General features: G+C 49.4%; 2 protein-coding genes across 3 annotated transcripts in view; both read left to right on the top strand.

Moving 5' to 3' along the window:
* The window catches only part of LOC147722730 (uncharacterized), a 637,985-nt gene that overhangs the window by 455,722 nt on the left and 167,708 nt on the right, over positions 1–14,555 (top strand). The window lies entirely within an intron of this gene.
* The window catches only part of LOC147722731 (uncharacterized), a 488,139-nt gene that overhangs the window by 69,900 nt on the left and 403,684 nt on the right, over positions 1–14,555 (top strand). The window lies entirely within an intron of this gene.

Genomic DNA, 14,555 nt, shown 5'->3' on the forward strand with positions numbered 1-14,555 from the left:
TAACAAACCACTACAAAGTCTTACACACCATAGCAAATCCAGAAAGATTCACGCTGCAAAACGAATAGTTTCTTACCTGTCGGTGTAGTTATGCAGCTTGAAGATCTTTCTGGATTCACTAGCGAACCCACCCACCTCCGCCAGGAAGATGAGGCAGGAGAAGGTGGAAATACAAGAAATAAAAAACAAAAGACACTTTAAGAGACACAGTGGAAAATCATTTACTTTAAAGAAGAGCTTGAAAACATTGCCAAGGATTCACGAACAGAACACAAGAACAAAAGAATCCGAATATGGCGCCCAAAGGTGGGAGCTTCGGTAGGAAGCGTGCCAACGTCACAGGAAGTACACCAGTAAGTGAGATGTCGACGCCCATCTGGGATACAAAAGAAAAAAAGTAAGAAAAGACTACGATTCCGGACCCAACCACTAGAGAGCGGAATAATGCACAGCATAGTGAATCCAGAAAGATCTTCAAGCTGCAAAACTACACGACCAGTAAACTATTGGTGCCTCATTCTTCCTCTATGGTAGTCAGTAGAACAGATATTTTGGTGGATCGTTGCTTATGAATTTGGTTTTGTAGCCATAGTACGTTTGAGTTCATGTTGCTTGGCTTCAGTTACACTTTCTTTGGAATCTTCAACTGCTTCGGTCAAAGCACCCCCTCTGCCTTTATAAGCAGGTGGTCTGGCTCTCAAAGACCCACAGTTTCTCCTGCAAGATTTGTAGATTTCAGAGGATGTCCCCTCCAAGAGTCTGGCTTACCGCTATATCAGTCCTGGTTCACTGTAGCTCTGTGAGTACTCTGTCCTTCGTAGGTGAAACTGCTTGGAACTGGACCCAAACGAGTTTATAAACTAAGAATATGGACTCAATGTTTAAAGTTCAGGAACCAGTTTTGGATAGTTTCTTTTCATATACTTATCTCTCTGCTTTGTCTAATACTTTGGCTGTCACTGCAGGTAGTTATGCTCCTTCCAGCCAGGAGCATTTATAACATGAGCACCATAAGTGGGAAAGTCTGAACCTGGCTGTTAGGCTTCCTGGATGGGCAATTTTAGGAATGACACACAACACAGGGATAGAGAAGTTTTTAGGCAGAGCCTAACAATTTAGTCCCATTCCCCCCTGCCATCAACCAAATGCCAGTGCTCAGGAAGGACTAATAGGCAATCCCCTGCTACATGGGGTCACATAAATTGTCTAAAAGTAGCCAGGTCTCCATCAGTGTACACTTCCTTCCATGTTTGGGGCAGTAGTATCAATCCGTCCAGCTTGTGCCTTGCCAATACCAGAGACAATACAAAGTGTATCCTGCTGGCTGCAGCAAACTCTCACAAACCTGCAGTCATGTTAGCAGACACGGTTTGTACAAGCAGCACTCGCCGTACATACAGATTCTCAGCAAAGGGTCTGGGCAAGACATGCAAGGTAGGCATTGCACTCATGCCCAACCACTGTTCTAAAAGTGGTATTCTGCCTCACTGTTGGTAATCTTGTCAGTTAAGGGTAAGCTTTTGGAGTTCCCCACTTAACCTCGGAGCCAAGCACTTGTTCTCATGGTCAAATTTGGTCCTTGATCTCAACGCAAATTCGGGATTTTAAGAGTACTGGGCCAAAAGTCAGAACACCAGATTTACTTGCAGTTTGGTAAATCTGAGCATGCCCAACTACTTTGCAAGCAAATTTCCAGTAACAGCAGTTGTATATAACTATTTCCTCTGTTGTCCATTTATTAGGTCTTGCCTGAGCCTGCGCATGCGCTGCCCTGCGAGACATTTAGTGAGTGGGTTTTCAAAGTGCTACCACAGGCTTTTGCTGGCTTCAAGCTTGCGGTTACGCGTGCAGCCGCCATCTGGCTTTCCTCAGTCAATGGTCATTGAGTGCATCACTCGCGGGCACCCTTACAGCCCACACTCACTTTCAGTTTCGCGGCCATTGCTTCTTTTGCTATTGTGTTTTGACAAATGGTTTCCACTGTTTAGTCCGTTCGTGTACCTGTGCATGTAATTTTCTTGGGTGTATTCATTATGAAAAAAGTGAACAGCAGTTGTCCGACTGAGATTTCGCCTTTCCATGCAGCCTCTGTTTGCGTGTCCGTTCTAGTACGGTACCTGTGGCAGAACTGAGCTTGTCTGAGGTGTTAAACGCCTGCTGTATGTTTAGGTTAAGTTGGTTGTGGCACATAGGTGGTGGTCTTTGGAATATTTTAGGTAGAAAACGCTGTTAACTTTATTACTGAAAAGGTATAGCTTATCCCCTCTGCAGTAATTGGTAGTTACTGCTATCGGTGTTCACCGCAGCGGTAGTATCATAATGCTAGCAGTAATTACCCCGTTTGTGGGAGGGAGACTGGCCGAGCCTGCCTAGGGCACTGGGTGTGTATGTGGGGATGAACTGCCAGGCGCGCCGCCCAGTGCTTGCACAACTGGGCGAATAAGGCATGTCAAAAAAATTTCTGACTTTTAATTGATCGTGCGGAGTAGTGAATGCCACATTGATTGGAAAAAAGAAGCGGTGTTGATTTCGACGGGCTTCCCTGCCTGTTTCTATGGCGACCAAGGTCATTTCCTGTCTGAGGATCTCCGCTTCCCTCTGATTGCACTTCTGCGGTTTCAGCCAGCAGTGGCAGTTGGTTGAGACACAATAGGTTCCTCCTCTATTAAATAGCTTTGATTTTGTGTGAATCAACAATACATGCTGATTTTGCATTGTTGACATATTCACAAATGTCTCCTTAAGTGCTTTCTCGTTTTCTTTCTCATTAAAAGAGCACTCTTTAATTGCGTGGCTCCTGACACGTTTTTACAATTGCGGTGTATGTGTTTTTCACTAGGAGTCTTGCTGTGGTATTTTGTACAATGTAGTCTACTGCAGTCCAGTAATAAACCTTAATGTGCATGCCTGTTTCTAAAAAAAACTCATAGGGTCCATCAGTTCCTTTAGTGGAAATGTGCCCTGCCCTCTCTCTGAGTGGGCCCATTCATACACGTTTATATATGCTGTATATTCTGTGAATGAATATGGACAAATTGTCGGTGGGAACAATGCTAACTTTTACAAAGTGAATTATGACTGACCAGGAGCTCTGTCCATGAAGTAGCCAACCCTTCCCCAACACACATTTTGACCCATTTGATATTGAGCAAGCCTGAGTCGCCCTAGAAGAGTACTCACTCACACTGCCATATATCCGTCCATGCTTTTAGCCTACATCCACCCATCCTTTCACCCTTCATGCATCTATTGTTTTTCTATTCTGTAGATCCATCCTCTCACCCATATAACAGTTTATCTTTTATTCATTCATTCCTCCGGCCATCCTTTATCTGTCCTGTCATTCCTTTCATTTATCCCGGTTCCCTTGCAACATTCCATTCATCAGTCCTTTCATCCATGTACACATCCAGCCATACACCCTTCAGACTGTTCACTCATCAATTAGTTCCCCCCTCATCCATCTATTCTTTCATGCACCCTTCCACCCTTCTGTCATTCCATTGATTAACCCATCCTTTCCATACAACTATTGATCCTATTTCCTTTGCATTGGTACTTTTTCACCCTGCCATCCAACCATCCTTTTCCTGTTACTTTTTCACCTCCCTTCCTTTTGACTGGGGGAGTACATCTGCACAGTAGTAGCTCCTTCAGTGTCCGGGAATATCGGGTGGTGTGCTTTTTGAGAACACTAATACAATCTATGACAAAGCAGGTAGGTTGGCAGCCGCTGCAAGACCATGGCTGCAGTTTGAGGGTTTCAAAGTAGGTCCTGATACCATACATTTGGGATATTGGATCCTGTCGTGCAGTAGTAACCTCTGTTCGTTTCATCACTAGGGGAACAGTTGATCACTCCTGCAGAGAATTCTGATTTGCTTCAAAGGGTGCTGAAAATGAATTTTTTCAGTCATTCCTTAAGTAAAACAGAGGGAGATTTGTGTGGATCATCAGTGTGACCGATGTCTGTTTACAATCTCCACCAGTCGATATAGAATTCTCCTTTCTTTGAAGGGTGTCACTGTAGCAAAATCACGAGGAAGGACCCTGGCGATTGTTCTTCCCAAAAGCAGTCTGCCTACATTTGGTAGCACTTTGTGAGTCAAACCTCTGGGCGAGTACCCTTGCTATATTTGTATCCATAAAGAGCTTCAGAAAAAAACAGGGGTTCGTAAGGTAAAATGGTGGTTATGAAATGTTAAAAATAGTACGCAGTAAACGGAATGTATGTCTTTAAATATATTGACTCCATTGTAGTAATATCTCTTGCAAACAATACCCCCCTAATGTAGGAAGGTACCTCCTGACTATGGTTGCCCCCAACTTTTTGCCCTGTGTTTTAGCTGGTTTTTGACATAGTCGACCTGGGACCCTGCCAATCAGGACCCCAGGCCTACTGCTCTCTCTTTAAAATGGATTCCATGTACCCTAGGTGCATTTCCAATTGGTACTGGGCCACCCTATCAGACCCTGTAACTCAGGGCATGGGTGTACCCAGGGCTGCCAGGGGCTGCAGCATGTATTATGCCACCCCTGGCTGGCCTCCTAAATTTGACACAACTGGCTGCATGACAGCTGGGGCAAAGTCGTGTAATCACCCTTTGCTGTAGGTGTAGTATACCTATACCTAACCCTAAAATGGACACACAGATTCCTATCAGTCACTCCTATGGCAGGCCTTGACAATCCTGAAGGCAGAGTGCTTGGAATCGTGTGAGATGGTGCTCTGGCATGAGCTGAGCCGGTCTGCAGCTTGCGGAACCAAGTCCTAATATCTGTTCCATGATATCGCATACCATATACTCTTAAGTGCATTATAATCCTCGCGGTTAAATGCTATCTTTGGTAAGGTGTCATACGAATTGGAATACTAACCCCTCGCCAATTCTGGCCACGGGGTTAGCATTCCACCCTTCTAGAGGGACACGACATGTATGTAACTGTGAACCCCGGTTAAAGTTAACTGAAGCCTCAGCTCCACAAAATGGATGCTGCCACCACAGACACGAGTCTGACCTCCTGCTGCTGGGAGTCCTTCCAGCGAGGGGAGCCTGGACAAAGGGTTTCCTGTCAGGGGCGGTGCTAGCACCGTCCCAGACATGGTTTTGTGTATCCTGGGTAGGCAGGGCTTTTCAGGAAGGTGACTGCTGAGTGGCACCCCGGTGCTCACTACGCATAGGCCGGTCAGAACCAGTTCCAGGGGCACACCAGCCCCTGGCCTGGGGAAAGTCCGGCATGGCAGAGGGGTGTAACCACCCCCCTCCTAGTCCCACCCATAGGCAGGACCTAGTCACCGGGTCAGCCCCCTTTTTTAGTATAAAGATGGGAGCGGGCCCCCTGTTCAAATTAGATCATCTTTGGAATCAAGACCCGACTTTCTGCGAAAGGCATCAAGATTTCCTTCTTCAAGATTCTCCCTTGTGGCTAAGGAGTAGTCACCCTGCATCAAGCGGGCACCATCCTAAGAACACTGCGGTCTGCTGCAAGTCCTTCTTCACGAATCCGACGACCCAGCTCGACGAGACACGGCTTCCCTGGCACCTCTGACCTCTACTCACCTCTACAGCAAAGCTGAGAACTGTGCGTGCGACGAGACCTCGAGGGACCGACGATCGCCAAGACTGCACGACTTCTTTGCAACAAGCCCACCGTGTGCTCCACTGGTGAGTGCTTTGGGGTCCGAGAAGCCCCAACCCTGAGCAGCTCCAGAACCGAAGATCAGCCCTCCAGCATCTCCACGATCTGCGTGGGGCCCTTCTGCTTTTGCGTGCTCACCGCGCTGTGTGGCTACTAGCCGGCTGGCTTGTGGCCTTCTACACGACGCCCGACGACATCACTGCTGCTGGTCTGGTTGCTCCAGACTGGCCCTTGCTTCCTTCTTCAAGAGAGGCACCCCGGACCCTCCTGGTCCACTCCAGACGCCATTTTGAGTCCACCGCGTGGGCTTGAATTTGCCAAGGCTTTGTTGCCCAATCCTGGGTCCAGCGACGCCGACAGCTTCAATCTTCGTGGGACAGCTCGCTCCTTCATCCTGGTCGCCGACAACGCCTCCTGGTCCGTGAGATCTGCGAGCACTGCGTCACCCACTCACCTAGTCGAGGTGACTACCATCCGGTGCCCTCCTGGTGCCACCTGACTACTGGCTAGTAGTCACGAACTTGGTCCCCTCTGCTTTCAGGTGTCATCTTCCTTCGATCCAGGCTTGGGTCCATCGAACTTTCTTCACTGGTCGCCTGCCAACAACTTCTTTCTTCCAGGCTCCTGGTCCGTCTACGAGGATTCCCGACGTCTTTTGAGACCTATGCAGCTGCAGCCCCTGGGCTAGGTAACTTCGGCATTTCGGTGCCCCAGCATAGCCTCACTATCCAAGGGTCAGAATCCACTTTCGTTTTCCTCCTACCAGGTCGGGTTCGCCCGAGAACACTAACTTTGTCATTACTAGCTACCATAGACTTTGTCCCGCATCACGCGTGAGAGTGCACACTCTGCACCCGAGTCCCCTGGGTCTCCTAGAAGTAATCTGAAGATTCTATAGTCAAGATCTAGCGATTCCAAAGCCTATTAGTACTGTACTTACGTGCTAGTAATTTCGCATTCCACTTTCAGAGTATATGGTTTTCCGTGCCCCTCTGGCATTTGTATATACTGTGCTAACTTAAGTATTTTCGTAAAGGTTTTGTTTTGTGCTTAGTACCCTGTCCTCATAAAGAGTACAGGGCTGTTGTGATTTATAATAAATATCTTGTTTACTTTCATAACACTTGTGTGGTGTCCTTTCACTGGGTATTCAAGGGGTATATGTGTGGTATAACAGCTGGCTTAACACGCCCTCTCGAGTCTTTAGCCTTAGACTGCTCGTATCCACGCTACTAGGATAGCTGGTCTATAAGGTTGACTTACAACCAATCATCAATAAGGGTTGCTGGACTGATACATAGTGTTCACTAGAATAGTGAGCACTGCATATCAGGCCACCTTCTCACACCTAACTTCTCAATAAATGTTGTTAACCCTTCTCGGAACCGAATAGTAGGCAGCTTCTGCTCTAGCTTTTTGTTTATTGGGGGACTAGACATAAAATAGGGGTGTTCGAGGCATGTGGGCTGCTGAATTCATATCTGTGCATAGATCGCCGCCTAGTGTTGGGTCCGGATAATTGCACATTGTTGTCCTGGAAGAGTCTTCGAAGTATCACGAGATAGGTGGCTCCTCCCCTGGACTACAGTGTGCATGGGCATCGCCTCCATCCCCAGATTGTTTTTTTCCGCCATTGGGTTCGGATGTGTTTCGGTTCCCTCTGTCGGAATCGATAGTTGTTTAACTTTCCTAACTTGAGACCAAAAGGTCTTTAGGATTAGCGTCGGTATTGTCCATCGTTCGTGTTTGTTTATTCATCAGCTCCGAACTCTTGCTGCCCTTCCGCGTGCTGTCGGCGCGGACGGGCCTACACGATGCTCCAGACTACTTAACATGGAACAAACTCCGTTTAAGAGGTGCCCGGTGTGCACCTCAAAGTATTCACACCTCGACGTGCACCCAGTGTGCAACAAATGTTTGTCGCCGGACCATGATGAGGCCAGGTGTATGGCCTGCTCCAAGTTCCGGTGTAAGAAGACTCTCAAGCTTCGTCGGGCCGCTAGACTCCAGGCCCAGTTATCAGCGCCCCCGCCAGACAACATCTTCGAGGAAGAATTTGGTGACGACACCGTCTTACAAGTTTCGGACTCCAGCCCGGCGTCAGAGGATGAGAACTACGACGCGGGGGACGAGGAGTTTGATTAAGTCGTCGGAGAGGTAGGGGACGACGACGGGGCCATTGCCACCGTGGGGGATAGCTCAGAGGAGGAGCATCCTCAGACTGACTCCGGGGTCAATCCCCACTATACGGCCCAGGTCGTGGGATCGCCTTCGGGCCTTACCCAAGACCTCAATACTCGTCCCACGGCCCCGCCTCTGGGCCCGGCCACGGACATTGGTGATGCGCCACTCCCGGTGAAGAAACCGAAAGTGAAGCCATCGGGGTCCACACCAACGGTATCGAAACCGAAAGTGAAAGTCGCACTGGTGGGACAGAAGGCTCCAGAGGCCTCAGCGCCTAAAAGGCCCAAAATGGCCGCCGACATCAAGAGCCACGCCAAGATGGTCGACCCGAAGACCCCGGTGTCGAAGCCGAAGGCGAAGACGACCGACGCGGCCGCGTCTGCGCCGAAGATGGTCGAGGTCGACGACCCGAAAAGAGCCTCGAAGAAGCGTCAAGACGACCCCCAAAGCTCTAGCTGCGCCGATTCCGGTCGTCAAGGCCAAGGGTGGTGATGTGTCAGCTCCGAAGACCGTGCCTTTGATCGCCGACCCGACTCCGGACTCTGGGGAATCGCTCGAGCCGGTCCAGCCCTCCCCGTCCTTAAACAAGAAGGTCACGGAGTCCCTTCAACGCATTCGGAAGGACGCAGTGGCTCCCGAACCGAAGGATGTGGTGCCGAAGCCTACACAGAAGCCGGCAAAGGCGCAGACGCCGATCCACTTCACGCTGCCGCCGAAGAAGACGCCGAAGGCTTTCGCTCCAAGGCATGGGGCCGGGGTGCCCTTGAAGCTGGTGTCGACGCCCAAAGCGTCATTGGTGGTGCCGAAGCCTCGGCTCCAGCCACTCGCAGGCGAGGAGCGTCGAGAGGTTGTCATCGACGCCAACACAGGCAAACTCTCTCTCCTTAAAAGGAAGATCACCCCCGAGCCGGTGTTAGAACATTTTCGTATTCCACTCAAAAAGAAGTTGGACTCTGCGGGTACTTCTGCCCCTATGGAGCCTGCATCTCCACAAAATCTAGAACTCTCACCGACTCATTCTAACACTGGGGAAGGTGACGGAGGTGAGGAGGACTAGTACAATTATCCAGCGTACTCGGATCCGGAGGAGGTCAATGAACCTTGGTCTGCTGGAGGCGACCCTGAGGACCCTCAGTCAGGTCACGAACCGCAGCTTTTTGCAGCGAAAACTTCTCCAACAGAGGACTCTGCAGCCTTCAACGCTCTAATTGAGAGAGCTGCGGCGAATCATGATGTCGACCTCCATGCGGACCCTGTGGATGTCGATTTTCTGTTTGACACTTTCTCAGTGGCTGAAAAGTCGGTCAAGACATTGCCTATGCTCAAGGGAGTGCTGAAGCACGCGCCGGAGGTTTTCAGGGAGCCCACTCGGGCGCGAGTCATCAATCCTCGTATTGACAAAAAATACAAGGCAGCGCCCACTGATCCAACGTACATCAAGGGACACTTGCCACTGGATTCTTTGGTTGTATCCAACGCACGCAAGCGGGCAAACTCGCAGACCACGGGTGATGCTCCTCCCCCAGACAAAGAATCGAAAATCTTTGAAGCCTCAGGAAAACGTATTGCTGCGCAGGCAGCTAATATTTGGCGCATTTCAAACACGCAGGCCCTACTTGCACGCTACGATAGGGCGCACTACGACACCCTAGAAACACTTCTGCAACACTTACCTGATCAGTACAAAGAGGCAGCTGAAATGTTGATTCAGGAGGGGAAGCTAATCACCAATGCTTCCATTAAGTGTGCACTGGACGTGGCTGATACCGCCTCCAGGGCTATAAACACTAGCGTGTTACTGCGTAGACATGCATGGCTTAGAATATCAGGCTTCAAACCAGACATGCAGACAACCATCTTAAATCAAACAGTTAATCCAGACCACCTGTTTGGCCCTGAAGTGGATGCAACCCTTGAAAAAATGAAGAAAGCCACGGACACTGCTAAGTCTATGGGGGCCCTCCAGTCCCAGCAGTTTAGGGGTGGTTCTTTCCGCCGCTCCAATAACAGAGGCACCTCAAGGGGTCAGGCATCACAATCCACGCAGTATTATAAAAGCAACACCCAGACCTCATACACCAACAAGGGTAGAGGTGGTTACAGGGGCAACAACGTCAAAGGCAGGGGACGTGGAAACAACAGCTCCAGGTCCTCCACCACCAACAAACAGTGACGCCTTGTCACTGCCCCCCGACCACACAACACCGGTCGGGGGGAGACTCCAGCAGTTCCTGCCCGCGTGGAAATCCATCACCACGGACAGGTGGGTCAAATCTCTTATCCAGTACGGTTACCGTCTGGAACTTACTTCCACACCACCAAACATACCTCCAAGAAACCGTCCTATGTCCGGCGAGGACTTGCACTTGTTGCAGCAGGAGGTCAAAGTCATGCTGCAAAAAGGAGCAATAGAGCTCGTGCCACTGCAAGAAAGGGGAACGGGAGTTTACTCTCGGTACTTTCTAATCCCCAAAAAGGGCGGATCCCTCAGGCCCATCCTGGACCTCAGGCCCCTCAACTGGTACATTCTGTCGGAGCACTTCCATATGCTCACGTTGCAGCAGATGAAGTGAAGTGAAGTGAAGTAGTGTGGCTCACTGGTTAGAGGCGGCAGACCCGAGAGCAGAGGACGGCCCGGGACCAGGGTTCGATTCCCGGCGCGGCAGGTTTCTGGACCAGGGTCAGCGGACTCGATAATTCTCTCGCCTCGGTGCCCACTCTGATCAGCGATCACACTCGGCAACTCTGGGCATTAGCTTGCCTCATCTTCACTAACGGCCCCACCAGACTGCCGGGGATGCCTGGTCTCACCCTGGAGATACCCATTAAGGGACCATCTCTCAGGGAAGCCAGGAAGGGTTTCGCAGCGGTCGAAGCGCCTTGGGACCCTACGGGTAAGTAGTGCGCTATATAAATGCCTATACATACACAGGTTCTCCCTCTGCTTCGGCAAGGGGACTTCCTGGCTACGCTAGATCTCAAGGATGCATACTTTCACATTCCCCTGCATCCTTCACACAGGAAGTACCTCAGATTCACGATTCAAGACCAGCACTACCAGTTCAGGGTTCTGCCTTTCGGGGTCACCACAGCGCCAAGAGTTTTTACAAAGTGCCTGGCGACTGTGGCGGCGCATCTAAGACGCCAAAACATCCACGTCTATCCTTATCTAGACGACTGGCTCATTCAGGCAAAGACGGAGCAACAGTGCGCCGACCATGTGTCCCGCACCATTCATCTCCTGCACGATCTGGGATTCTCACTGAATTACCCGAAATCCCATCTCCAACCCGCCCATATACGGCAGTATCTGGGCGCGACAATAGACACACTGGCAGCCACTGCGCAGCAAAACTCAGTGAGAATCGCCAGTATCCAGACGCTGACCCAACGATTCAGACCTCAGCACTCGCTTCCAGCGAAGGTGTTCATGCAGTTGATAGGCATGATGGCCTCCTGCATCTCCATCGTCCCGCACGCGAGGTTACATATGCGTCCGCTCCAGGAGTGCCTAGCACGTCAGTGGACTCAGGCTCATGGGCAACTAACAGACCTAGTGTTGGTGAGCGGTCGGGCGTACAACTCTCTGCATTGGTGGAATCCACAAAACCTTTGCAAGGGCCGACCGTTTCAGGAGCCAGTGCCACAGATTATCCTGACAACGGACGCTTCTCTCCAAGGATGGGAGCCCATGTACTCCACTACACAGTGCAGGGACTATGGACACTGCAGCAAAGGAAGATGCACATCAATGTATTGGAACTGATGGCGATCTTCATGGCCTTGAAGGCATTCAAAGTACATCTGTGCAACAAGGTCGTGTTGATCCGGACGGACAACATGACGGCCATGTACTACATTCAGAAGCAGGGAGGCACACACTCTCCGCAGCTGTCTCATCTGGCTCAGAGCATGTGGAAGTGGGCCATTCAGAGGAACATCTTCCTCATGGCGGAGCATCTCCCAGGCAAGGACAATCAGATGGCGGACCTGCTCAGCAGGCACAGCCACCAAATGCACGAGTGGGAGATACATCCATCAGTACTCCAACCGTACTTCCAAAAGTGGGGTCATCCAGAGAGAGACCTGTTCGCCACAAGGGAGAACGCAAAATGCCAAAGCTTCGCCGCCAGGTTCCCACACCCGCAATCGCAGGGCAATGCGATGTGGATGAACTAGTCAGGCAGATTTGCGTACGCTTTTCCCCCAGCACCTCTGATACCGCTGGTGGCACGCAAGCTCAGGCAACACTCGATGACTCTCATCCTGGTTGCTCCAACGTGGGCTCGCAAGCCATGGTACACCACGTTTCTGGAACTTTCCGTGGTACCGCATCAAAGGCTTCATCTCACACCCAGCCTTCTGACGCAGAGCCATGGCGACATTCAGCACCCAGATCCGCAACAGCTCAACCTGGCGATCTGGCTCCTGAAGTCCTAGAGTTTGGCTACCTCAATCTTCCCCCCGATTGCATGGACATCATTCGGGAGGTAAGGAAGCCCACTACTAGAGCATGTTATGCGGCTAAATGGAAGCGGTTTGTCATTTATTGTGTAAACCACGACATTGACCCGCTGGATGCTTCCATTCAGAACATCATTTGTTACCTGTTCCATTTATACCAATGCAATTTGGCGTATTCTTCCATCCGCATTCACCTGTCTGCAATGGCCGCATACCTCCAGAATAGGCAACACCTATCACTTTTCAAGGTTCCTGCTATCAAGGCATTTCTGGAAGGACTCAAAAGGGTCATTCCACCACGGACACCACCAGCTCCAGAATGGAACCTCAATGTAGTTCTTACAAGGCTGATGGGTCCTCCCTTTGAGCCACTGCACTCTTGTGAGCTTCAGTTTCTGACTTGGAAGGTGGCTTTCTTAGTAGCAATTACATCGCTACGGAGGGTTAGTGAGTTGCAGGCACTCACCATCCAAGAACCTTTTTTCCAAGTACATGCCAACAGGGTGGTGCTCCGCACTAACCCTAAATTTTTACCCAAGGTTGTATCTCAATTCCACATAAACCAGACAATTGAGTTGCCAGTGTTTTTTCAAAATCCTGAGTCGCTGGCGGAGCGGATGCTCCACACCCTTGACGTTAAAAGAGCCTTAATGTACTACATTGACAGGACAAAGGATTTTCGAAAGACCAAGCAACTTTTCGTTGCATTTGCCTCACACCACAAGGGAAACGCTATTTCCAAAGCTGGTATCGCTAGGTGGATCGTGAAATGCATTCAGATCTGTTACGCTAAGGCTAAACGCACTCTCACAGTTCCACTAAGAGCCCACTCCACCAGAAAGTTGGGGGCCTCTATAGCCTTCCTTGGGAACATTCCCTTAGAGGATATTTGTAGAGCAGCCACATGGTCTACCACACATACTTTTACTAAACATTACTGTGTAGACGTGCACTCTAAACAGCAGGCAGCTGTTGGTCAGGCTGTTCTCAAAACACTTTTTCAAACTGCTGCAGCTGGCACGGGCGGCCGCCAATGATAGGAGGACTGCTATGTATTCTATGCACAGATATGAATTCGGCAGCCCACATGCCTCGAACTGCAAATGCTACTTACCAGTATGCATCTGTTCTTGGCATGTAGGGCTGCTGACATTCATATCGCCCGCCCTCCTCCCCGGCGCCTGTAGCAGCTGCAGTATTCACATATATATATATATATATGCTCATAGCATGGTCATCACTCACATAGTTCACTCCATCTCGGCCAATGGCTAAAAACAATCTGGGGATGGAGGCGATGCCCATGCGCACTGTTGTCCAGGGGAGGAGCCACCTATCTTATGATACTTCGAAGACTCTTCCAGGACAACAATGTGCAATCATCCGGACCCAACACTAGGCGGCGATCTATGCACAGATATGAATGTCAGCAGCCCTACATGCCAAGAACAGATGCATACTGGTAAGTAGCATTTGCAATGCTCCCCACTTAGGTTTTTAGGAGAGATGGAGAAGACCTGGCCTTCATAGGTAAAGCATCTGAATAACAATTTGTGGCCTTTCGGATCCACTTTCCTTTCCGAGATAGTATCTTGAACTTCCAAAGATTTTCAGATATTGGATTTATACTCGATCTTCCAAATTTATTTGCTGCACTTTTTAACAGTTTGAGGGTTGTGAAGTCGGAAACAACTAATACTAAGTAAGGCAAATTACATTTGAGGTTGTATTTTGGGCTTGCGTGCTCTGCATTGGGTTTTTCGATCTCATTATGTGTTGTAGTAACCGATTTTTAGGTTGGCTGATTGTGCGATACTCCCACATGAGATGCATGCTTTTATTGTATGAAAATTAAATTGTCAACTCGAGGGTGCTTGAGGGACTTGGATATTTTTTATTTATGCTGTTTTTAATTTTCCAATTGTTGATGAGAACAGATCATATAATTTTTCTGTGGGTTCCACACAATTTCAGTTTTGTACATCCCCTATGGTTAAGTTTATTGTTTCAAACCTTTGCATCTGTTATTTCTTTAGAGATTATAATTTTGTAACTTTTACTGAGTAAGCATATAGTGTAAATTAGGTTCCAGTCCACTGGAATTATGTAATTGTGTGACTGCAGTTTTCTTTATACAGAATTTTATAGATTTGGAACCTAATCCACTATCTGCTGCCTAAACTGCATTTGTTAATTAAGAAAAACTGTTTTTAGCGCAAGAGGTTCAAAAGTTACTCCAAGCACAGCAACACGTGTTGCTGCACAGT

This window comes from Lissotriton vulgaris, chromosome 4_1 (assembly GCF_964263255.1).
Source record: "Lissotriton vulgaris chromosome 4_1, aLisVul1.2, whole genome shotgun sequence".
Taxonomy (NCBI): domain Eukaryota; kingdom Metazoa; phylum Chordata; class Amphibia; order Caudata; family Salamandridae; genus Lissotriton; species Lissotriton vulgaris.